The sequence below is a fragment of the Macrotis lagotis genome, chromosome X, assembly GCF_037893015.1.
Source record: "Macrotis lagotis isolate mMagLag1 chromosome X, bilby.v1.9.chrom.fasta, whole genome shotgun sequence".
NCBI lineage: Eukaryota > Metazoa > Chordata > Mammalia > Peramelemorphia > Peramelidae > Macrotis > Macrotis lagotis.
This window is the reverse complement of record NC_133666.1, coordinates 183,866,000-183,893,099: the sequence shown is the minus strand read 5'-3', so window position 1 is coordinate 183,893,099 and position 27,100 is coordinate 183,866,000. Positions and strand designations below refer to the sequence as shown.

Sequence of the window (27,100 nt, the reverse complement as noted above, 5' to 3'; positions counted from 1 at the left end):
AAAACATCTTAAACTCATTAAATTCAACTCATTAATTTCTCCCCAAAACCCTCACCTTTTCCTGACTTCCCTATTACTGCTGAAGGCACCATCCTCCTCCTCCCAGTCACCCAGGTTGGCAGGTATCATTCTTGACTCCTAATTTTATCTCATCTCCTATATCCAAGTTGGTTGCCAAGTCCTGTTGATTCCATCTTTGTAATACAGCTTGTTTAAATATATCTTACCTCTGACATAGTAATTATCTTATTGCAGATCAGCATCATTTCAAACCTGAACTACAGCAAATAGTCCTCTGTTTGAACTTCCTTACTCAAATCTCTTTAGACTCCAGTTCATTCAGCTTTTTTTTTGCAAGACAATGGGGTTAAGTGACTTGTCCAAGATCACATGGCTAGGTAATTAAGTGTCTGTCGCTGAATTTGAAGGGCCTGTGCTCTATCCATCTTGCCACTTAGCTGGCCCCCCCTTCAGTTTTTATAACACTCTTACTAAAAAATGCAGATGACTATGTCTTACACACACACACACACACACACACACACACACACACACACACACAACCTCCTCCACTTAATAAACTAAAGTAACTCCCTATTTCCTCTAGCATCACATATAAAATGCTCTATTTGGTTTTCAAAGAAAGTCCTTTAAAAAAATAACCTGGTCCATTCCTGCCTTTCCAGTTTTTTTATACCTTAGTGTCCTCCACTTACTCTATGGTTTAGTGATACTGGACCCTTGGCTGTTACTCACACAGACAGTTCATCTCCAGACTCTACACTGATCGTCCCCCATAACTGGAATGTTCTTCCCCATCTCCTGGCTTCCTGCAAGTCTCAACTAATCCTCACCTTCTTCTGCAAGATGCCTTTCTCATGTACGTCTGTACCCCAATGCTAGTTCCTTCCCGCTGAGATTACCATTTTTTTTTTAGGTTTTTGCTAGGCAATGGGGTTAAGTGGCTTGCCCAAGGCCACACAGCTAGGTAATTATTAAGTGTCTGAGACCGGATTTGAACCCAGGTACTCAAGAAATACTTTTCTAACCCCATCAGCTTTTAAGATCTTCATTCAAGATTCCAGAAATAATTAATAATATTATTCATAACTAAGCAACGAGTCCCTGGCATTTCAGTCTAGATATATATGCAATCACTGAAAACAAGCACAAAATGACACATCAAGTTTTTTTTTCCTCTTTTGACCAGGGGAAGATAATCGAGCAGAATACCTGATCACCTAAAATGGTAGACAGTTTTGCTCTTAGTTGCAGAATGAAGAGGGATGTGATCTGAACAATTAAAACAACTGTCATCAATTTACCAATTTTGCCAAGGTTGATCCTACTTCTTTCCAGTGAAAAGGAGAAAACCATCTCTCTTCACAAAGGTTATTTCTGATGTGAAGTTCTAGTTGATAGGAAGTACAGTTGAGGCAGATGCCATATCATCTGTTTCAAATACTTTTTGAAAAATATTCCACCACAAACAACTTCATAAAGAAATCGAGAAGAGACAATATCAAAAAGTGCCAAATGCTACAGAAATTAAAAAAGAATGAAGACAGAAAAAAAAATTGGATTTAAGAATTCCTTAATGACTGTGAAGAGTTTCAGTAGTGATGAAAATAGAAAGAAAATTGAAAAGAGCTGAATGATGAATGGGTGATGAGACCTGAAGTAGAGAATGAAAACTACTTTTTCTGGATGTTTGGCAGTGAAGGAGAGATGAGAGATAGGCACTAACAATTCAACAAATATATTTTGTTAATCATGATTCCTTTGTGACCAAGGTTATTAACAAGATCCCTTAGTCTCCACTTCTAGGTCAGAGGAAACTAGAATGGTATGAACAAACTAGTTAGCAACCTATATATACACTGTCTGGCTCTTTAGCTTGGATTGTAGTGTAATAGAATAACAAACAATAGATTAGGCTTCAAGAAACTGGATTTTTAGTCCTTATTCTTTCACAGGATCATAGCTAGAAGCTATCTCAGAGGCCATCTGGTCCAATTCTCTAAATTTACATTTGAGGAAGGTGAGACAAATGAAGATTAATCGACCTGTCAAAGGCCATATGTGTATTAATTAAAGGATGCAAGATTTGAAAGCTGGTCCTTTGACTCTAGAGCCAATGTTCAATCCATTGTAACATATATTAAATAGTTACGTTAGCTTTAGCAACATACTTAATATTTTATCTGTTTCTTCATCCATCAAATGGTGATCAGTCCTGTTCTAATTAGCTATGTCTGAGGTAGTCCTGTTTATCTGACCACAAGAATCAAATAAGAGCACTTTGCTCTCACTTATATTTTGTTAAATGCCTGCTGAAATAAAATGTTATCATTACCAAGAGCATTAGGTAAATTCTTTTTACAAACTGCTTTAAAAAGAAGTCCTCAAAGTAATAATGAGGTTTAACTATCAAATAGTCCTCAGTAATGAGAAGCCTCAAACTAGTGAGAAGTTTTAAATATATATACTCAGTAAGGTATGTAACAACTAAAAATACAAAAGAATCCTGTATTATAATGAAAAAAATTTGAAAATTAGGTATTTACTGTTTGTGAGCAAATAAGACTTTATCATATTATTTTCAAGAACTCTAGAAATAACTACTGTTACTATAAAATTAAAAAAAACACACCTTAGAAGAGAAGCATATCTTATACCTCTGACAGAATTAGGTAGAAGATGTTTCTTATAACCAGAGGCAATTATAAAATATTAAGACAGAACATTCTGATTATATGAAACTGAAAAACTTCAGTACAAACAAAATTGATGTGCCTAAAATAAGAAAAGCAATGGTGAAATGGGAGGGAAATCTTTTCAAGTTAATTTTCTAAGCTATATATTCACAATCAAAATTTATTCCTCAGGAGGTAAGGATATGAGCAAACTGATCTCAAAGAATTGCAAACTATTAATAACTATAGGAAAGAATTTGTACCAAATCACATGACAAGAGAAATGCAATTTAAAATGATGTTCAAGATTTACCTCACTTGAGGTAAACTGGCAAGGATGATAAAAGGTGAGACTAGTCACAATTTAGAGGAGTTGTGGGAATAAAAGTACACAACATTCTTGGTCATAGTTCCCCATTCGCTCTTTTTTTGTTTTTAAAAGTTTTTTTTGCAAGGCAAATGGGGTTAAGTCCCCATTCCCTCTTGAGGAGCACCATGGGGAAGGCAATGCTACGACTTGCAAGTGAATAAGATTTAAATAAAGGAAAACTGTGCAAAGTCACCAGCCTCATTTTCTCCTCTGGAGACTTCTGGGTCCAGTGAGAAGATGCAAATCAAGACATCCGGTCCTGGATGAGTAGGATACCTTGGTCTTTTGGTCACTGGTAAATTGGTACATCCACAGTGGAAAGCAATTGGGAATTATGCAAAGAAAATGATTAAAATGTCCCTTCTCTTTGACCCAGAGAGTCCATCTTGGTTAATACCCCAAAACAAGTTATTGATAAGAAAAAAGTCCCCATATACACCAAAATATTTATAGCAATACTTTTTGTAAAAGCAAAGAATTGGAAACAAACTAGATGCCTACTAGAACTAAATTAAGAAATCACATATATGTGGAATACAGAAAAATATGACAAGAGTTTACAAAGAAAAAGACATTAGAAAACATCCTTACAACCAACCTTTGCTAACATGGGGGGGGGGGGTTCTACAAGTATAGTATACTGCATATATTTTCAGACTCTTCCCCTCTTTTTTGACATTTAAAAATATTATTTGTTATATAGAATGGCTCTCTAGTGGGAGCAAGAGAGAAATTGTTGAGAATTATGATTTTTTAGAAAAAGAAATCACATCAATAAAAACTTATTTTTTTTTTAAATCTTAACTTTTCTTTTACTCAGGTCAAATTTTTCTTGACTCCCATTCCTTCTCATCTCCTCTGAAAAAGATATAAAGGTTTTAGTGGTTCTACAATTTATTACCCTTACCTTTTACTCTGTAAAATACTGTCCTAGAAACTGGGAATACAAAGATAGAAATGAAAAAATAGTCCCTGCTCACGAAACTCAATCATATTCTACTGTAAGATACAAACAAATAAGTGAATACAAGTTAGTTTAAGGAGGAACATGAACAGCTAGGAAATGGTTGGGGAAGGTCAAAAGAGTCATCTGGAAGGAGGGTAGCACCTGAGCTGAATCTTAAAGCAAGTAAAGTTTTTTTTTTTGCAAGGCAATGGGGGTTAAGTAATTTGCCTAAGATCACACATCCAGGTAATTATTAAGTATCTGAGGTCGGATTTGAACCCAGGTCTTCCTGATTCCAGGGCTGGGGCTCTAACCACTGTGCAACCTAGCCGCCCCACACTAAAGATTTTAGGAAACACAAGTGAGAAGAGTACAAACTCAGTCAAAAGTCACAGAAGCAAAAGACAGAATGATCCCTTAACTGAATAATTAGCAGGTAGACTATTCTGGCTGGAATACAAAATACAAGAAGGGGAGTCAAGGGAATGCAGTCCGGAAAAGCAAACTGTGAAGTTATAAAGTCTATGGCTTACCCTAAAGGCAACTGGGAGGTACTGACTATTTATGGTAAGGAAAGTGAGGTGGCATGGTCAGACCTGCCAGTCAGGGTAGACAAGAAAATGCTAATACAATCTTAAACTACATTAAGAGTGGCATAATATCCTAGAACTAGGAAGGCCTTAATGCCTTTGCCCAAGGCAGATCATGTAGTGAGTTCACAGTTTGAGGGTTCGTACAATTAAAAAAGAGAGATATTGAGAAGCTGGAGCACTTCCTTAGGTAAGCAACTAGATCAGTGAAGAGCTTCAAGATCACTGGAGAAAAAGTTTACTTCATGGGACATAATAGCTATTCCCAGGAGGCAAAGATATTCGCTTTTGCTACTGAACTCATATGGCAGTACTAGGAATAGTGGAGGTTATAGCAAAGATAGGCTAGTTGTGAGGAAAAACTTTATTAGAGTTCATCATAAATGGCAAGAGCGTCCCCTAAAGAGGAGAAAGTGGCATGAGTTCCCTAAGGAGGGAGTAAGTTTTCCCTTACTTTAAGTTTTCAGGTGTAGTTATAGAGGATAGATTGCTGTCCTGGGGCTGACTGGACTGGATGACCTCTGAGGTTGCCTTCAATTCTGAGATTCTATGGGCCTTGCTTCCATAATCATCTTCTTTGCAGCATGTTCAACTGATCCTTCTACCTTCAAATAATTTTCATGCCCCTTCTAACAACCACCAACTTCCTTTCTTTATTTCAAAGCCAAGCTTATCAAATATGTCTGCCCTGTCTGTTTCCACTTCATGTACAAACATTTCCCTTTTTAACTTTCTACAATTTGACTCCTGTTCCCACAACTTGGATGAAGTCTTAGATTCCATTCTGATCTGTCACCTTCTACCTGGATGACCTTGGATAAGTCCCTTAACTTTTCAGGATCTCAGTTTCATGGTCATCTGTAAGATGAGGGTATTGGAATAAATGTCCTCTATGGCTTCTTTCATTCTAAACCTAGGATTCCATATGTATGTTTCCCAAAGTTCAGTTCCCCTTTTCATTTCTCAACACTTTCTGCTTCCATAAGCTTATTCCTCTAGGTCTCCCAAATCTCTCTATAATCTTATTAATCTTGTACTACAGATATATTTTTTCTGGCAAAAAAAACCCATTTAAATTGTATGTACCCTGTTATCACAAATTCATAATTTCCCAAGTTGAACTTATTCCTCTTACTGTCATCCTACTCTTTTTAGCAGTACCACCATTCTTTTAGCTTCTCAGATTGAAAACTTTGCCGTCATCTTTGATGCTCCCTCATCTCCCTGCCCATCATGTAATCTACCATTAAATTTTGTCATTTCTTCCTTTGAAATACAATTTTGGATTTTCTCTTTCCTCTCCATTTTTTCACTGCCAACCTTTTGACAATCTTATGCTTAAATTGATACCACAGCATCCTAGTTATTTTGACTCTTCCCTCCCCCTCCAATAAATTCTCATCTAAATACCAGATGTCCTAAAATACCATTTTCATTATTTTACTCCTCCAACTCTTTTGCCAACTGAAGTTCAACTATTTTTTTTAACATTTTACTTTACATATTCTTTCATAACCATTGTCACTTCCCAATGACTCCTGTCCACAACCAAACCCCATTTATAATATAGTCAAGCAACACAAATGAACACAGTCAAAAAATCTGTGCCTCATTCTGATCCCATAAGACCATCAATTTTCTACCCAAAAGCAGTGGGTTTTCATTATCCATCCCTATTCCAATGAGGCAACTAAGTAAGTATATTCAGCAACCATTTGGTGACTTGGGACTAGAGCTCAGGGAAGAAATAAGGGCTGGATGGATGGATTTGAGTCATCTGCAGATATGATCACTGAACCCAGGAGAATTGATGTGATCACCAAGACATAGAAAGATGATAAAAAAAAAGACTAATGATTATAATAGCTATTATTTAGATAGTCCTTTAAGGTTGGCAAAATGCCCTCTATTGGTTAATTTCTTTGGGTCCTCACAACAAATTTGATTTATAGACTTCAAATTGCTGGAAAAAAGATATGATAAAAGGACATAATATAGAGCACTGGGATATGGTCAGGCATTGAGGGTAGGGTAAAGGGAGATGATCTAGCAAAAGAAATCAGATCATGCAACCAGCAGGAAGAAGGAGAATCTGGAGATAACAACATTACAAATATTACCCAAGGAGAAGGGTGATTCCAAAAGGAGGGATTGACCAACAGAAGTCAAATGCTTTCAGATCAAGAAATATAAGAACTGAGAAAAAGTTGTGGGATTTAGCAATCAGGAAAACTATTGATTGGCAACCTTAAAGAAAGCAGTTTCAATTTAATGCAAGATTCAAATTGCAAGGGATTAAAAAAATGGAAGGGGGGGGTGGGGAAGTGGAGGCTAACAATAGATGACCAAAATAAAGAAAAGAGTCACTGACAGCATTTTAGTCAAATGAACAGATCAGAAATACAAGCCAACTTTGATAGTTACTTTAAATTTCATATATACTCAAAAGAAAAGCATCTTGTATAATTAAAGAGATTCATAGTTTCATGTACAACCCTTTTTCTATTCTACTTTATATATGGAAATATTTGAAGGTTATTAAATTCAGAATTTTAAAAAAATTTTAAGAGAAGGCTTTCTTAGAAGTTTGGTTTCAAAAAGGAAAAAAATATATAGGATAGTAGCTTAAGAGGAAGTGAAAAGCAAATCAAGTGGTTTGGTTTTTTAAAGAGTGAGGGGAAACAGACCTGTTTGTAGATAACAGAAGAGCCACCAGTGGGTAGAGATGAGGAAGGAAAAGACAGCAAGAAATCAAATAGGTAAATTAAATTCTAGGGAATGGGATTAACAGGGACAAAGAAAGGGTTAGCCTGAACAAGAAAAGAAGTAAACTACACTCAGAGAATGGAGTAAAGGAGAGAATACAAGATGTTGAGGGGATTGAAGATGTACAATCAGGGAGAAAGGTCAAGACAGATAAACCTCCACCTAATCAAATAAACATGATGAGGAGGAAGGAACCCAGTATTCTAGGTGATTTTGAGAAAAAGTTTGGAACATGGTCTTTAACAGGTTAGGTTTTTGTCTCCTTACTTAGACTATAAGCTTTTAAGGAAAAACCGTCTTAGTCTTTTATTACGAAATTAGCTCAGAGTGGAAACAGTATTAATAGGCAAATACTGCTGCCTAGTTTTTATCAATTTCTGCTCCCCACCATTATTTCTCTTTTACTTATTGTTTAACCCTTTTTTACTATCATGTATTTATTCTCCTCTGTGTTTTTAAAGAGGTTATAAAGGTACAATTATAAAATCCTGGTTGGTTATAGCTAGAGGGTAATAGTAGGTATTAAATGACTGCTATTTGCCATTATCTTTATTTTAATACCTTTAGGCAGCTTTCAATCTAAGTAAAGGTAATCATATTCCACTTTCAATTATTTTGTAAATCTAGCTAAAATTTGCATATTCAGCATTTTCTTTATTTTTCCATTGATGCAAAAACACTTATTTTAACATTAATTTGATAAAATAGCTACATTAGGATTCAAAATTTATCCTTTAAAAAAAACTAAAGTGCCAAGAAAAGCACGTTATCTCTTCTTAAAGAATTATTTATGCAATAGTAAAATACACTTATTTTAAAATTATGCAAAAACCTTCTATCAATCACCTGTTAAAAATTATCTTCACGCATGTTACCTCAACAACTCATAACTATAGTATTTTTAGCAGCTGCTATTTATCATTTGGGGAAAAAAAATATTTACCACCAAAACTGATGCCAATCTAGACTGTAGGAGAATGAGATTTCAATCAGTATTATTATTATTATTATTATTATTGTTTCCTTAATGGAGAATTACCTCTATTGTGTCCTAATTGTTCATACCCTACCCTCAGGCCTCCACAATAAGGATCTTTTTACTTCAAAGCAGAAGAAAAACATCAATACAAGTTTTTAAAGAAAAATTTTTAAGGAACTGTTTTTAACTTAGATTCCACTGTAATGCTGAATCTATATTGATGATTAAGGAATATAGTTCAAATAAGAACTCTAGAAAATTGAAAAATATCCTAAGAGTGTGGGTTTCGAGGCAGCTAGGTGGCTCAGTAAATAAGAGCACCAGCCCTGGAGACAGGAGGATCTGAGTTCAAATGCAGCCTCAGACACTTAATAATTGCCTAGCTGTGGGATCTTGGGCAGGTCACTCTTAACCCCATTGCCTTAAATTAATAAAAAAAAAAATTTTTTTAAGTGTGTGTTTCAATTTATAGAATTATGTCCATCTTTGATACTAAAGGGAACTATCAAAATAAAAATAATGGCAAACAGCAGTCATTTAAATGCAAGAGTGTTGAAAAATTAGAGTTTGAGAATCACAAACCCTAATTTTTCAACACTCTTGCATTTATGGTCATTTTTAAAGGACATAGGTTTCCTACAATTTCCTCTTCTAAATGGAAATTAAAAAAAAATTAATACTTAAAATTCTCTTAATACTTGAGGCCAGTCAAAATTATAATCAGAAAATGCCAAAATTAAATTCCTCTTATGAAACCAAATTTCATTCCTCCTGAATTTGTTGCTCAATTTCAGAGGAGTAATTAGGAGCCTTTGATCATTATATTTTTACCATACTATACTTATCATTGCAATGTTTACTTTGGAAGAAGCAGAGAAATAACCTGTACTCAAAGGTAACTATAGCTTAATTAAGAGAGTGTTAAATACCCAGCATTTATGATAATCAATAATTTCTCAGGATGAAACTGATCTTGAACTTATCTATTCATCATTAGTGTAATCTCAAAAAATAAACATTGCATTTTAAAAAACCATACATATATCCCCATTCCTTGAATTGCATAAGCTGCTAGGTAGCCTAATGGATAGTGCTGAACTTGGAATAAAGAAAACCTGAGTTCAAATCTTGCCTCAGAGAGTTATTTAGCAGTGTGACCCTGAGGAAGTCAATCTTTCTTAGCCTCAGTTTCCTCATTTATAAAATAGAAATAATAACTGACCTCAAAGTGCTTTTATTTTTTATGAAACTCAAATGAGCTAATATGTCAAGCATATTACAAATCTTAAAACTATATAAATTGTAGTTATTATTAAGGTACTAAGTTACTTGTTCATTAGAACATTTTAAGGCAATATTCTTCAATAATACAAATTCTGACCTATATTAATATCAATAGCTAACATTTATATAGTACTGCCAGGCACTATGGTAAGCATTTTACAATTAACTCATTTGATTCTCACAGGTAGGAGCTATTATTACCCCCACTTTACAGAAGAGAAACCTGAGTCAAACAAATTAAGGGATTTGCTCAGGGTTACAGGGTTAGTAGATGTCAATATCAAAGGTTGATTTTGAATTCAGGTCTTCTTGACTCCAGGCCTGGTGCTCTATCTACTTAACCATCTCACTGGCTCACATAAGTTGGTATCTGGAAAAGAACCGGGAAATAGCATTATATACACAGCAAAAAAATCCCCCATCCCTGTTTGCTATTAAGTGGCATAGTAAATAAATCTCTGACTGAACTCTGAATTAGAAGTACCTGAGCTTAAATCTTTCTTACATTTATTAGCTATGTGAACCAGAAAAATTAAATGGGCAACCACTGTCTTTGTTCACTCATTTGTAAAATAGGGATAATAGCAACTACTTTTATAGAGTTGTGAAAAATCAAATGAGCTAATATATGTTAAGTGTTTCCCAAACTTTAAAGTGCTATACAAAAGCAGTAGTAGTTATTGTTTTGAATGACTCTCTGAGAAAGTTGTTAGCATTTTAGCTAGAATGAACTGTTAGAATATCTGGAACTAAATCCCAAGAGCTTTGTGGTTGTTTTGGTTTGAGTCCACACCTGTGATTTCATTGGTATAGGGAGTTCCTGATGAGAAAACTCAAGAGAAAAATTCAGATCAGCCACTATTGTGTAACTTGCTATCTTATGAAGAAGTCTAGGGCACTGAGAGGATAATAAGTGACTTGCCCTAGATGGCACAGGGAACAGGTATTTGTCCAAAGTAAACACTTGAACTTAGATTTTGTTAACTCTACAATCTGCTGGCCTGCTGCTCCCTAACCACTCCACCGGGCTGAATCTCCTCAAATTGATTTTAAAATGAGCTAAAAGCCTTTTCAATATTAGGTGGACTACTATTCCTGGGTCTCATTTGCCTGTCAGCTACAAAGGATTCATTTAATCCTGGTCATTCAATTCCCAATTTATGACCCACCACTTCTAAAACAAGCACAAATATTCCCGACGAAATCTAGGCTGTGCGGTTTCTGAATGAAAGGGCTTGGTTTAGAGTCGAAGGATATGGTTTGGATTCTAATTTTGCTTCTGTCAATATCTGTCTGACCTTGGACAAGGTACTTAAAATTAGGTTCCTCATCAGCAAAATGAAGGGGTTAGACCTAATGTTGCCTTTAAGGTCACTTTCCTTACTGAATCTATGATACAGCTGAATGATTCTTTCAAGTTTTAACAAAATTTTTGTAGTTTCTAAGACAAATTTTGAAGTCAAAAGCTTAATCTATCAATAGAATTAATTACCACAAGAGTTTCTTCAATATATTCAAGTAAAAAGTTCAGCCTAAAAGCTACACATTAATAAGCAACGTGTTATTAAGTATACATGATTAATCAAATAATTCCATAAACAGAAAGTGCTCATGTTTGTTAATTTAATTTCAATTATTCTTTCTCAAATAACTTTCTATATATTTTTAGCTATGAAAATACTAGGGGCAGTAAAGAGGCTCAGCAGATAGTAATGCTGGACCTGGAGTTAAGGAAGACCTGAGTTTAAATCTAGCCTCAGATACTTATTAGAGGTATGATCCAGGGTATGTCACTTAATCTATTTGCTTTAATTAACTGGAGAAAGAAATAGCAAAACACTTCTCAGTATCTGTGCCAAGAAAATCTGTTGGACAATATGGTCCCTTGGATCACAAAATGTTGGACAGGACTGAACTATATGGGAAAAATGACAAAGAAATTCTAGAATTTGTTTGAAAAGGTATCAATTTTAAAATAATACACCACCTTACAGAAGCAAAAGAGATTATATTCAAAACCCTTTATCCAAAAACTGTAAACTATTTTTAGAATAGTAGCTCTAAATTTATTTTGAACAATGCAACTATAAAATAAATTCCTTGGGGGGGGGGGTGGAGGTTATGGTCTCAGGATAAAGTTCTCAGAAATGTTTTATCCATATAGTTGGAGGAATTTCAACAATGTAACAGCTATTACTAAAGATTATATCTTAGAATTTAAAATTGTACATTTGAGCAGTATGGCATAAAGCAAAGATGGTGGATTCACAGTTTTCACCTTTGAGATCCTCATCTATAAAATGAAGGAAGAAGACTACATAAACTCTCAGATGCCTTCCAGGTCTAGATACTAAGATTCTATTACCCTAAGCTGCCTTTGGACACTTGAGAGGCAGCCTTTAACACTTAGTAGCCTGGTCACAAGTCATTTGCTGTAAGCAACACTCAGAAGCTAAAACACAGAGAAGTTTTGAATCTATTTTTCATGGGTGAAAACAATTCACTATGCTAAATGAAGTTAAAAGATCACAAGATCACAGATTTGCAGTTGGAAGAGGTTAGTACATTAAGTTTAGTCTCTTTCTTTCTTTACAAAGGGACTGAAGGCAGAGATTAAATAATTTGAACGCAGAAATAACGTCAGTTTTCTCTTCATTGAACCAAGAGGCACTTTATCCACAGGTGCCAAACTTCCCACTCCCTCCACCCCCAAAACAATAAAATGGGACATAGAGTGTGTGTAGCTGAAATTGGTATTTCCTTTTATAAAATTTTACAAATGCTACATTTAATGTCAGAAAAACAAAATGTTTAATATTAATAATCAAGTGAAAAAATTTTAAGATTCTTATCACTATATGAGTGAAGTCATAACACTAAGAAATGCTCAATTTGCCAGAGAAGGCGCTGTTAAAATCTATTTCTACAAAGGAGACAAATGTTAGATTTAGTTAAAAGTCAGATCTTAAAATACTTTAACATTTTATGTGTTTTACTTTATAATACTTCAAGTGATAGGGACTAACTAATCTTACTACAAAATACTTCAAAAAAGACACCTGGCTTTGCAGATAGTAGGCAAAACTTTGCCAACGAATGAAAGTGATATCCTATTTGTCAATGGAATAGAAAAAAAAACAGCTTTCTACAAAACTCACCAAAAACTCTAGAACGACAAATTTACCCGGCAGACTCACTTTATGAATCTGTGACAAAATCCCAAAGACAACAGCGCATGACCGCACTCAAAGCTTTTGTAGATTACCAATTTTTCTTGAATGAGTAAGAGTTTGAGAAGAAATTTGAGAGGCAAAATTGAAACCAGGTCAACGTTTAGTTAAATACAGATGAAAACTTAATTACCAACGTAAAAGACAGAAATTTTCTGTGTAATTTAGGTCTGCTCTATCACCTGCGGCGGCGAGAACGCCCGGCAGAACCTCCGTTACCCGGTGGGGAAGTGGGGACGCGGAGACTGTCGGGGCGGCCCCGCAGTCCCCGCGGCGCGCCCTGCGGAGGTGTGAGCAGCCGGAGCCTGGCCCCTTCAGCGGAGCCGGCCGGAGACCCGCCCACGCGCGGCCGGGCCGCGTCCGCTCCGCACGGCGCTCTCCGCCTCCCGCGCCCCGCTCCGGAGCGCCGCGACACTCAAGCGCGAAGGGGCGGCCCCGAGGGGCTGTCGGGCGGCCTCCGGGGCCTGGAGGAGCGCCATCCGCGTGGGGACACGCACAAGCCGCATTCGGGGAAACTTCCGGGCAGGGAACGGCTCTAAGAAAGAGGGCTGCGCGGCGGCCCCGCGGCCCGGCTCACCGGGGGCAGCGCCCGGCCCGACCCCGCCGGCTCTCTCACCCTCGGCACCAACCAAAGGCGGCCCGGGCCCCGCGGGGAAGCGGCCCCTCCCACGCCCCCACCCTCGGCCGCGTGGGGGAGGGGCCCGGCCCCGGCGCCGCTCCCCGGCCGAGGGAGCCGAGGAGCCCCGGCCGCCGCCCCGAGCTCACCTCCGTCTTCTCTCCTCCTCCTCCGGCCCCCCCCGCGCCGGAAGCCCGGGGGCCCTCGAGTGCGGGGCGCAGGGGAGGACAGGGCCGGGGAAGGCGCCGGAGCCGGGTGGGGGGCAGCCGCCCAGCGCGCTGGCCGCCGCGTCCGCCTGCCTGCCTCTGACACCCACACACCATCCAACATGGCGGCCGGGAGGGGGCGCGCCGGCCCGCTGCGTGCGCGCTCCGCACGCTGCGCGCCCCCGCTCCTCGCGCGCCCCCGCCCCCCGCCCGCCCCCTCGAGCAAAGCCGACCGGGGGATGCGCGCGCGCCCGGCGCCGGGGCCGCCCCCTCTCCGCCCGCGGCGCCCACTCCCCCCCCCGGGCCGGGCAGCGGGGCCGCCCCCCCGCGCCCGCGGCGCCCACTCCCCGGGCCGGGCAGCGGGGCCGCCCCCCGCGCCGCCGAGAGGCCCGCACCGGAGGAGTCGGACCTGGGGAGCCGCCTCGGGCGGGGACCCCGCGCCGGGCGCCCCGGGCCGCTGCTCCCCGGAGCCGCCGCTGCCAGGGCCGGGCGGCCCCGTGCCACGAGGCGCGGGCTCTGCGGCCTGTGGCTAGCGCGGGGAGGTGGGGGCACAGGGTGAGGGCTGGCAGGAGCCGCCCATCGCCGGCGCGCGGGGTGCCCGGAGGCTGCGTGCCCAAGCGGCCCACCCGAGGCCTTGCCGCCCGCGGTGCCCGGCGCCCGTGCTCGTCTGCATCGCACTACCGAAGCCTCACGTCGGACGTTACAAAGCGCTATGCGGCGGAGACAGCACCGGCCCTGGAGTCAGGAGGACCCGAGTTCGGATCCGGCCTCAGACACTTAGCCATGACCTTGCCGCGTGGCCCTGGGCAAGCCGCTTAACCCCATCCCTTGCAAAGGAAAAAAGTTTATTTACACGTAACATAGCAAGGATGTGTAGTAAGGACACAATAGCCCTCAGCTACCACCCTTCCCTGGTCCATCACACATGCCTGCCAGTCAGCCTCTGTTTGGGCAGTCTCAAGATGGCAGGATTTTAGTTTTAACTGTATTTTCACGGGCTGAAAGGATAGAGTACCCGGTCTGGGGAAAGGAAGAAGGCAAATCTGACCTCGGACACTTACCAGTTGTATGAGCTGGGCAAGTCATTCAACCTTCTTTGCCTCAGTTTTATGAACTGGAGAAGAAAATGGTAAACTCCAATATCTTTGTCAAGAAAATCCAATTGAGGGGCAGCTAGGTGGCAGTGGATAGAGCACCTGCCCTGGAGTCAGGAGTACCTGAGTTCAAATCCTGCCTCAGACACTTAATAATGACCTAGCTGCGGCCTTGGGCAAGTCACTTAACCCCATTTGCCTTGCAAAAAACCTAAAAAAAAAAACAGCCTCAGACAATAATTATTACCTAGCTATGGCCTTGGGCAAGCCACTTCGGCCCACTGCCTTGCAAAAGCAAACTTAAAAAATAAATAAATAATAAACAATTGGTCACAAAGAGTAGTATAGCATGACAAATAATTTCTACTCCCCAGTAATGCTGTTAATCAATTAACCCCAGAAAACTTATCCTATCCAAGACAACGTTAGACTGAGGACTTAGTGATGTATGTCCTGCCCTCATAAGAAATCTGCAACTTAATTGTGGAGATCAGACAAGAAATTCTAGGAACCCAAAGAGTGTAGGTCAAGAAAATCCTCTTGAGAGAATGGATCCTAGAAGACAAGTAGGATTACAAAAGTAGAGAAGATGAAGAGTTGGGCATTCCAGATGTCAAAATAACAATCCACAGGTATATAGCATATTAAAATTTTCACAGTATTTTGCATACGTTGTCTCAAATGAACCTCACAAATGTAGTTATCCTTATTTTAAAGTTGGAAAAGGATTAGAGGAGTAAAGGGAAAGTAGGGCTAGAAAGGTTGGCTGGAGATCATGTCAGAGGAAGGTTTTCAATTTGAAGCCAAATTTGGACTTTGAGGCAATTTACAGATGAGATCAAAACAATCCATAATCATATGAAAAATTGCTCTAAATCATTACTTATCAAAGAAATGCAAATTAAAGCTTCTTTGAGGTACCATCTCACACCTCTCAGATTGGCCAATATGACCAGAAAGGACAATGATCATTGTTGGAAGGGTTGTGGGAAATCTGGGACACTATTACACTGTTGGTGGAGCTATGAACTCATCCAGCCTTTCTGGAGAATAATTTGGAACTACTCCCAAAGGGCAACAAAAATGTGCATACCCTTTGATCCAGCAATACCACTACTGGGTCTGTATCCTTAAGAGATGATGAAATAGGGTAAAAACATCACTTGTACAAAAATATTCATAGCAGCCCTGTTTGTGGTGGCAAAGAATTGGAAATCAAGTGAATGTCCTTCAATTGGGGAATGGCTTAGCAAACTGGTATATGTATGTCATGGAACACTAATGTTCTATTAGAAACCAGGAAGGATGGGAATTCAGGGAAGCCTAGAGGGATTTGCATGAAGTGATGCTCGAGAACCAGAAAAACAATGCATACCCTAACAGCAACATGGGGGTAATGATCAACCTTGATGGACTTTCTCATTCCATCAGTGCAACAATTGGAGACAATTTGGGACTGTCTGTGATGGAGAATACCATCTGTATCCAGAGAAAGAACTATGGAGTTTGAACAAAGACCAAGGACTATTAAGTTTAATTTAGGAAAAAAAACTGATATCTTATTGTCTGATCTTGCTATCTCTTCTATTTTATGTTTCTTTCTTAAGGATATGATTTCTCTCTTATCACATTCAATTTGGATCAATGTACAACATGGAAACAATGTAAAGACTGGCAGATTGCCTTCTGTGGGGGAAGGGGGGAGGTAAGATTGGGGGGGAAATTGTAAAACTTAAAATAAAAATCTATACAATAAAAAAAGGGATTCATGATGATAAAAAAAAAATTGGACTTTATGAAGTCCAATGAATAAGGAGTCACTGAAAAAGTTTTAAGATGGAAGTGAGATTATATGATGAGGACTCTGCATTTTATGTCACCATAAATCTCAGGGCTAGGCAATGCCATTTTGAGGGAAATTAGTAGACAAGTGCCTTTGAATACTCTAAAAACTGCATTCAGTAAAAGCACCATCAATCTGAAAGTATTAGTGTATTTTTCTTAAGTATCTTTGTGGAATTCACATAAAATCTAATGAGTCATCCCATCTCAGATTCAAACTTTTGAGTTGGGTTTCTAGAAGGCTGGCTATATCTTCTCGCCTCAGAGTTGTAGGGGTAACCCTAAGGGATCTGAGTATCCTATTACTGTCTGAGCCCCCAAATAACACTTCAAATTCCTGTTTAACCTATTACCCTCAATTAGCTTTAAACAAGAGTATTAACCAAGGTGATATAGTAAGAACAGTTAAAAAAAAATACCCCCTTCTGAATCAGGGGCATGTTTTCCACTATATCACTTCACTCTCAGGAGAATAGACTTAGACTGAAAGAAATCACTACAAAATATTCTACCAGGTTCACTTCTAAATGTTTAAACTTAGTCCTTTACTTACCAAACCCATCATCCACTTTCTGGGCTGGAGTCTTCAAGTCATTCCTCAGGACTGTACTCTTTGCTAGGGTTAACTTGCCAACAAAATTGGTAATATAATCCAGTTTCTGGTCCTGTTTTGAGGCTCACTCTTCTGACCCTTCAAAGTTAACAAGATCAAAGCTATATTTTTGATAGTACCTCACCTCAGTGCTAGAAAAAATACTTCAGATAGAAGTAACAAAAGGATCACATGCTTATGGACCACAGCATTCGTGAGAAAGTGTTCATAGCTCTTGCCACAACAGAAGTTCATTTAGTTGATCAGTACCTTTTTGCATTCACATTCAGTTCCAGATTAGAAGTTATTACAAGGGGCAGTTAGGTGGCGTAGTGGATAAAGCATCGGCCTTGGAGTCAGGAGTACCTGGGTTCAAATCCGGTCTCAGACACTTAATAATTACCTAGCTGTGTGGCCTTGGGCAAGCCACTTAACCCCATTTGCCTTGCAAAAACCTAACAAAAAAAAAAGTTATTACAAGTGTGTCTGACACTAGTATTAAGTTAGTTCAGTTTCAATGTTAGGATGTAAAGAGGCAATCCTGTCACTGAATATTCAACAAAAGTTTATTTAGATATAATATAGCAAGGATATGTAATAATACAATAGCACTCAGCTACTACAGATGTGGCCCTCTCCCCAGTGTCCATGTGAACTGCAAAGAAGTTGTGATTAGTCTTTTAGCATTTAGATCTCCACCAAATCAGAAAGGTCCCCTTCATGGAGGGGCTGAGTGAATTACCTACTTTAGGTGACTAGAAAGTCAAGTAGACAGAGGCCATTGGGAAGCTGTATCATTAGAGGCACAGCTTTTAGTTTTGCCTTTCTCCTGAGACAATCAGGTCTTAGTTTTGTCCATTTTTCCTAGTCCACCTTGGGGAAAGGGTATGGGGAAACTTGATAGGCAGTGGATCTATTACAACAGTCAATAAAAAGGCTCTTTTGCCACATAATAAGAGGATAAGAAACATACTTAGAAGACCTATGATTGCACCACATGAAAGATTACACCAGGTACGGCATACTGTGCATGTTCATGAGGACTGAAGTCTCACTGACCAGCCCCCTCTTACACGAACTTCTGAGGAACAGTTTGCACATAAGTATGCTGCCAAATACATAAAATACAAGAAATCTAATGCAGCAAATGAAGCACTTAATTTTCTTCCCTTTTTTCTGTCTCATTCTTTTCCTGTGTGACAAAAAACACTAAGGCTAAATTACATTTCACTCTCTAATAAGATGCTTTATGAATTCTGGACCCCCTAGTGTATAAACCAGATTCTATCTTGAGGGATCTCAGTCCACTAAAAATAGGAATCAAACTTTTTCTTGAACTTTTGATCTCGCCATATTGGAACCCCAGGGAGAGTAAATTACTTAAAACAGGTGTCTTTAGTCATTCATCTACATGAACTGATGCAGTGGAGCAGAGTCAAGAAAACAATATATGCAATGACTATAACACTGTTAAAAGAACAAGCCACATTAAAATCAAAGGTGAATGTTGAAAAATTATAAAGCAAAGCATCAATCAGAAGAGATAATCACATAGATAAGGTCAAAATGGATACCAGATTTAAACATAAAGGGTGATATAATTAGAAGAGCAAGGAATCATTTACCTATAAGATCTATAGAGAGAACTTATGTCCCAAGAAGAGATAGAGACGATTATGAAATGCAAAAAGGATAATTTTGATTACATTAAATGAAAAAGGTTTTTGCACAAATAAAACCAATGCAACCAGAATTAGAAGGACAGGAAAAAACTGGGAAACAATTTTTACAGCCAGTGTTTCTGATATCTCATTTCTAAAATAGAGAACTGAATCAAACTAATAATGCAAATAATTTTCCATTTGACAAATGATCAAAAGATATGAACAGGAAGTTTTCAGATGAAGAAATTAAAGCTATAGTTATTTGAAAAAAAAATGCTCTAGGTCACCATTAATTAGATAAAAGCAAACTGAAACAACACATGTACCACCTCATACCTATTGTATTAGCTAATGTGTCAGAAAAGGAAAATGATAAATATTGGAGGAGATGTGGGAAATCTGGGCCACTAATGCACCATTGGTGGAGTTGTGAACAGATCTATTTTGAAGAACTTTGGAACTATGCCTAAATGGTTATAAATTGTAAATACCCTTTGATTCAGCAATACCGCTACTGGATCTGTATCCCAAATATAGCACCAAAAGGGGAAAAGACCCACATGTACAAAAATATTCATAGAAACGTATTTTTGTAGTGGCAAAGAATTGGACACTGAGGGGATGCCCACCAGTTAGGGAATGGTTGAACAAGTTGTGGTATATAAATGTAATGCGAGCAACATTATATGATGATCACTATAAATTGATTTAGCTCTTTTCAATAATACATTGATTAAAGACAATTCCAAATGACCTGCAATGAAAAATCATCTACATCCAGAAAAAAAATATGAAATCCAAATGAAGATCAAAGCATATTATTTTCACCTTTTTAAAATTTTTCTTTGTTTTTTTCCTTCTTATGTTTTTTCCTTTTTCTGAGGATTCTTTCACAGAGTGACTAATATGGAAATGTGTAACAGGAGTATAGATGTGTAAGCTATATCAGATTATTTGCTATTCTAGGAGGAGGAGAAGGCATAATGGGAGGGAGAAAACTTTACAAAAATGAACATTGAAAAATTATCTTTACATATGATTAGAAAAATAAACTTTAAAAAGAGATATAAGACATTCTTATTCTACTCCTTTTTAGAAGTGAAATGATTAACAAAATATTGTTTGTCCAATCAAATATTTGTGACTCAGGCAGTTACAAATATTTCTAAACCGAGTGATGGTTTTTCCCAATTCATTTGAACCAATAGAAGGTAGAAAAGAAAGCCATGAAGCCCCAGATGCTCATGCTATTATAACTTCTTATGGCTCCCAATCTCTAAATTCTATTTCTGGTTGAATTGAAAGGGTAAGAGTGAAAAGTGAGAAAAGTGCCCCTGTGATTCCCTTGACTCTTTCAGCTGGAGGTAACCTATTACAGGAGAAAAGCTGAAGACAATGGGGGGGGGGGGAGATCAGGACTTTTACTGAAAATAAGGTTGGATGACTTTGAGAAGGTCATTTCCCCCTATCTAGATTTTAATTTCCTTTGTGAACTGAGGGGGCTAATTTAGATTCTCTCTGTATTTCCTTCCAGAATGTGATTCCTATAAAATCCCATGATTCTTAAATGTCTTGGTCTTGATAGAACAAGGACTAGTCTTTCTGTTGTTATAAGATTTAATTCAAATTGCTTCAGGGTTGTATAACATGGAACCAAGGTAAACACTAACAGAATGCCTTGGGGGGGGGTGGGAAGGGAAGCAAGAATGGGGGGGATTCACAGACCAGGAAAAGAAATGCTCTGGGTCACCATTAATTAGAGAAAAGCATGAGTTATCAAATCTTTATCTATTGAATATAAGTTTTCTTTTGCAGCACATGGTAGCCATTTGGTTAGTCACTAAATTTCAATTTATTAATTTATTAAATGGTGATGTCACTTGTTACTAATGTGATAAGATCATATAAATGAAATAATATTGGAAAAGCTTTCCATACTGCTTGATCTTTTAAAATTTTTTTTATTTAAGGCAATGGGATTAAGCGACTTGCCCAAGGTCACACAGCTAGGTCATATTTGAACTCAGGTACTCCTTATTCCAGGGTTGGTGCTCTATCTACTGTACCACCTAACTGCCCTATCCATTCCATACTGCCTGAAAAAGAAATTTCTAAGCTAGGTCAAATGAAAGATTTCCTTTGGAGCAGAGATTCTAAAAGTTTTGATTTCATAAACTCCTTAGTTTGGTGAAGCCTATAGATTCTGGAAGGAGATGCTAAATTTCAGTAAGAGTTTAATGAAAATAAAGAGGTGTTTTTTCCATTTAAGTGTGTAGAACCCCTGAAATTTATCCATGGATGCTTCAGACAATGTGAAAGTCAGGTTAAGAACACCTTATTTAGGAAGAGGGAAAACACTAGGATCAGAGATCATCAATTACATTTCCAAATGGCTCCTGACAATTGTTTTAGAACACTCTCAGGTTTTTGTAGTTATAATATTAAATAAATTGATTAACAAACTAATAATTATAATTGGTCTGCATAGTATTTTCTGAATGAATTCAAAACATCCTATGAATGTAATTCTCCTAAGCTTTTTCATCATTTCTCTCTGGGCATTATTCATTAAGTATAAAAGCATTTAAAATCCATGTAATAAACATCTTCTCTAAAGTTTTCCTCTATTGGCTCACCATCATAGCAGAACGACAGCCCTGGGTTCTTAAAGGGTATGCAAGAAGAACACAAGCTCTGACAGATTCCATCAACTGAAAAGGATTTATATTTCTTATCAGGGACTACACATGGGCCGCTGAAGGAGCACCAGCTAAATCATCATATTGGGCTACAGGAAAAAGTAAAAATAGTATGCTACAATCTGTATTGAGATTCCATCAGTTCTTTCTCTGGATGTGGATAGCATTTCTTTTCTTTCTTTCTTTCTTTTTTTTTGGATAGCATTTTTCAAGAGTCCTTTGGAATTGCCTTGAATCATTGTACTGCTGACTTATTCATATTTGATCATTGTACAGCATTGCTGTTACTCTACAATGTTTTCCTGATTCTGCTCATTTCATTTTACAAAATCAAATTATTTTCAAGTTAATCCTATTTTAAATGTGCCACAGAAGCTCTTTCTCATAGGAATGTTATAGTGATTGCTTTTATAAAACTAAGGAAACCTTAATAAAGCAAATCACCAGCTCCCTAATTTAGCTCTTTCCTTGAATCTGAATTTTCATATGCTATCTTCAGTTTTCTTAAAGGAGAGCAGACATATATTCGGTGGTGTGCTGGTAACTGTATCTTTAAAAAAATTCAACTCAATTGAATAAAATTAAATAAAAATGAAATTAAAAAGAATGCAAATAAGAAAGACAATCCCTGTCCTCAAGGAGTTTACAGTCTAATGGGAAGACATCATACAAAGGAAGGTAGAAAGGGAATCAGAGTAGGAGTTTAGGGAACCAAGAGGTATGATCTTCTGTGGAGTTAAAATCAAAGAGATCTGCTGATAGAAAACGAGGACTTAACTGGAAAATTCAGATCTGAGTCCCATATAAAGGAAAGTTTTGGGAAGAATTTATTATTCCATCTCCTTTGAATCAGAGAGTAGAGTCAACTGAGGATGATGAGGTGTTAAGAGTAAAAAAAAAAAGATTGATTCAATCAGCATAGTGAAGAGATTTTAGGAGATCAGGATTTATCCTGAATGGGGCTTATAATCTGTGGAGTCAAACCAAGCAGAATTGTTGTTGGAAAATGGAAAGTAATCATTCAATTTAAATTTACATTTTTTAAGCACAAACTTGTGAGGGACACTGAGCAAGACACAATTTTTTTCTTTCTTTTATGTTATTTTATTTTTTCCAATTACATGCAAAGATAATTTTTGACATTTATCCTTTGGAAAGCTTTTGAGTTCCACACTTTTCTACAACCCTGCCTTCCCTCCCCCTCCCTATGGTATTGAGTAATCTGATATATAAGTTGCACATGCTTAATATAGTTCCATATTAGTCGTGTTTTGAAAGAAGAATCAGAACTAAGGGGGGGGGGACCACAAGAAAGAAAGAAAAATGATAAAAGACATTTTTAAAAAAGTGAACATAGTATTCTTTAGTCTGCATTCAGACTCCATAGTTTGTCCACTGGATGTGGATGGCATTTTCTATCACAAGTCTTGTAGAATTGTCTCAATTCTGAACTATTGAAAGGAGCAAAGTCCATCATAATCGATCATCTAATAATGGTTCTATTAATGTGTACAATATTCTCCTGGTTCTGCTCACTTCACTCAGCATCAATTCATGAAAAAGTCTTTTCAGATTCTTCTGAAGTCCATCAGCTCATTATTTCTTTTCTTTTTTTTTGCAAGGCAATGGGGTTGAGTGGCTTGGCCAAGGTCACACAGCTAGGTAACAATTAAGTGTCTGAGGCCAGATTGGAACTCAGGTATTTCTGACTCTAGGACCAGTGCTCTATCCACTGTGCCAACTGGCTGCCCCAGCTCATTATTTCTTTGGGGGGATTTTTAGGGTTTTTTGGGTTAAGTTGTTTGCCCAAGGCCATACAGCTAGGTAATTATTAAGTGTCTGAGATCAAATTTGAACTCAGGTACTCCTGACTCCAGAGCCAGTGCTCTATCCACTGTGCCACCTAGCCGCCCTCTCAGCTCATTATTTCTTACAGAACAATAACACTCTCTCACTCACATAGAACAATTTAACTATTCCCCAAATGATGGGCTTCCCCTTGATTTCCAGTTCTTTGACACTAAAAAAAAAGTTATAAAATTTTTTGAACTTGTGAATCTTTTATGATCTCTCTTAGGGAAACAGACCTAATAGCATCAAATAGGATCAGAGCCTATGCACAGCTTTATTAATCTTTGGGCATGGTTCCAAATTGCTCTCCAGAATGGTTGAATGGTTTACAACACCACCAATAATGCATTAGTTTCCCAATTTTTCCACATCCTCTCCAATTGATCATTTTACTTTTTTGTCATTTTAACCAATCTAAGTGTGAGGTAGTATCTCAGAGTTGTTTTAATATGTATTTCTTTAATCAGTAATGATTTAGGCTAGAAATATTTTTAAGTTTAACCTTAACATTTTCTCCATCATTTTCTTAACCCCAAGCAATTAACAAAACAATAAAATCAAGCCCTGATTTGCCAGTTTCTGAGGTGTGTTTCATACTGTAAATTTAACAATCAGCTTTCCAGTTCCCAGCTAGCTCCCACATATCCCTGTATATGGACTAACACCTTCTTTTAAATTTTACTGAGCTACATTTAATTTTTTACTTCACCCTAATGAACTCTTCTTTCCTTCTGCCATATTTGCAATTCTAAGTTTTGCTTATTCTGAATCAATTTTCTGTATTCAACAAACTGACAAATTTCCAACTCCATTCTACACAGTTCTTTTCTCCAGGGCCTGCCTCAGGTGCCAACTCCTTCATTTAGTTGAATTTGACAAGTATCTATTTGGGGTAAGATATTGTGCAAGACAATGAACATATAAAAATGAAGACCAAAAACTCCCTTACCTCATGGAACTTATATCCTACTCTTGGAGAAGAAGGCAGGATGCAATGTGTACACATATAAGTAAATATAAAGTAATTTTAATAGGGAGAAGAGACTACAGAGGCAGGAAAATAGTCCTTCAGCTGAGTCTTGTTGGAAGATAAAGGCAGAATTGAAGGATTTCATTCTAAGAACAGTTTATCTGAATGTATGGGGATAAGAGTGTAATGTCTGGTTTGACAAACAGCTACAAAAGCAATTTAGTTTGGAAAATAAAGTACATGAAAAAGAAAAGAGTAAAACACAACTGGAAAGGAATATTGGATCTAGATTGTGGAAAGTTTTAAATGCCAAGCTGAGGAGTTTGCATTTTATCCTAGACAGAATAGAGAAACTGAAGATTTTGGGATATGGATGTGACTTGATCATAGCTATAACTTAGAAAAATTATTTTGACAGCTATGTGGAAGATGGATTGGATAGGAGGAAGCCTGGACTCTGGCAAACCAAATAAAAGTCTATTATAATAGGCCAGAAAGGTTGTGATAAGGGTTTGAATAATGATAATTGCAGTGCCACATGGAAATTGCTTCTCCAAATGTAAATAATCTCTCTGCTCCTCAGGTAACCAAACTTTTTTGTAGCTCTGTTTTATAGATATTCTAATTTTTATTATGGTTATTTGTGAGTCTTTTTTATTTACCCAACTATTTTGTAAATTGCTTGAGGATAAGAGTAGTATATTTTTTCATCACCTTTATATCCCTATTTCCCAGTATAGGACTCTGTACATGATATGTCTTTATTAAATGTTTAGGTAGCAGGCATGGCTGAAGTGGGGAGCAGATTGCATTTCCCATGACATCTGGGCCTAGAGAGTGGTTGCTCATTTAATAACTGATATATATGCATAATACTTTAAAGTTTTCTGGGTGATTTATATTTGTAACTCACTTCTTGGCTTTGCCCACACTCTCAGAAGTCTTGGGAGAGGGAATCACATACTAGCTGGGAGAATTTAGACAGCATCCTCCAAGTTCCTAGAGTCCATGCTCTTAACTTTAAACTGAAACGGCTTTGGGAAGAAGAAAGAAGATGCCAAGAAGTCATAGAAGCTTGGCTGCTACAGAAAAGTCATAGGAGCTGATTGCTAGGGGACAATAGAGAAATTCCAAGCATGAATTCTGAACTAAACAAGGTCTGCATTACTGATCAAGCATGGTCAGGAAAGGCAAGAGAGATTCCCCCCCTTCCTTTCTCTCTCTCAAAGAAAGAAGTTTAATTTCCCCTTTAGCTAGTCACTCCCTTTTACTTCTAGCTGCCATTGTCTCTTCTCTTCTATTTGAGTTGCAGCCAGTATTTAGAAGCTTTGTTTTCATCCTAAAGAGTTCACCTTCATTCTTAATCCATTAATCTATGCTAAATGTTTGCCAACAAAACTCAGGTTGTTTAACTGTGTTTATTAAAGGCACAGTACAAGAGAATATTTCCCTTTTCAGAGATGAGGGACAATTTTCCTTCAACAAAAGCTGATATGGGGAGAGTCAGAAAGAAACCATCTTCTGTGAGCATTATAGACTTCATGAGTCCTGATACAAAAAAGATCAGTATATTATGAGAAGTTTTGTCACCATCACTTCAGTATGAGAGACTTTAGGTTAGAGGTAGAGTTATAGTTGAGTGATATTGATTTTGTAGGCTGTCTGCTTGGTATACATTTGTTATGGTATATGGATGTAGTTATAACTGTTGTATTGCTATTAATTGAACATTTTTTGTATTAAATTGTAATTGCATGACCTGTTTTTTATTATCATTAGTACTAATTTGCTACATTTTATGTTTACATTAGCATTATCAATTTTCTAAATATATTAATTATGAATCAACCTATTGGAAAAAATGATGATTGATTTGTTTGAAAAGTACTATAATGCTATGGGTGTCAAAATCCTTAGAGGCTTTTTGATATTAGAAATAGATTTAGTTGGCAACAATAAAAACATTTTAAGAGCATTAAAAAAAAAGATGAAAGAGTTGGGGAAGTAAGGGAATTAATAGCAAGTTCAGACCTGAGGAAACAATTTTTCAGACACTCTATGAATCATCTGATCAATTTAATAATTCAAAAATACTTGATACCTGATATATTTTTATAGTACAAGACAGCACAATTTATTATTTCTATTTTACAGATAAGGAAACTGAGGGTGAGAGGTTAAACCTCTTGCATGGTCTTCTAAGGAAGCAGAGGTAGGATCTAAATCCTGTTGTTCTGAAACCTGAAGAGTCAGGATCTTTCTGACTCCAAGTTCTAAATCTATTAAACTGCATTGGAAAGGTTTCCAAAGATTTTATTTGCTGTGGGAATATAGGCCTGCAATCCTAGGAAATTTTATATGTAAGGGAGAAATAGTGATTGATGTAAAAAGACTTCTGGGGCTAGAGAGGGAAGTGGAAATGGAACTGTCTTACTGGAAATCATAACAAAATCTTGAGTCATTAAGCTGACATATATAAGTTGACTGAGACAGACTGCTAGGAAGAGGTGAGCCAGTGGAACTGTAGAAATTTCCATAATGAGGTAAAAAACTGCAGACCCTCTGGTATGTTCTGGGAATGCTGAGCCTGTAACCAGTTACTTTCAAGAAAACATGTAATTCATTTCTAAAAATGACCTGGTACTTTGATATGATGAAACAAACACTTGAGTAGTTCCTTGTTCTTCATGTTGCCTCATAACCAC

The 27,100-nt window shown here is 37.7% G+C and overlaps 1 protein-coding gene across 1 annotated transcript in view; it reads right to left on the bottom strand.

The window, feature by feature from the left end:
• The window catches only part of EPN2 (epsin 2), a 93,061-nt gene extending 79,253 nt beyond the window's left edge, over nt 1-13,808 (bottom strand). Inside the window, 1 exon segment of the mRNA XM_074203620.1 lies at nt 13,627-13,808. The gene's annotated coding sequence lies outside the window, so the exon portion shown is untranslated.
• Nucleotides 13,809-27,100: the final 13,292 nt, after the last annotated feature.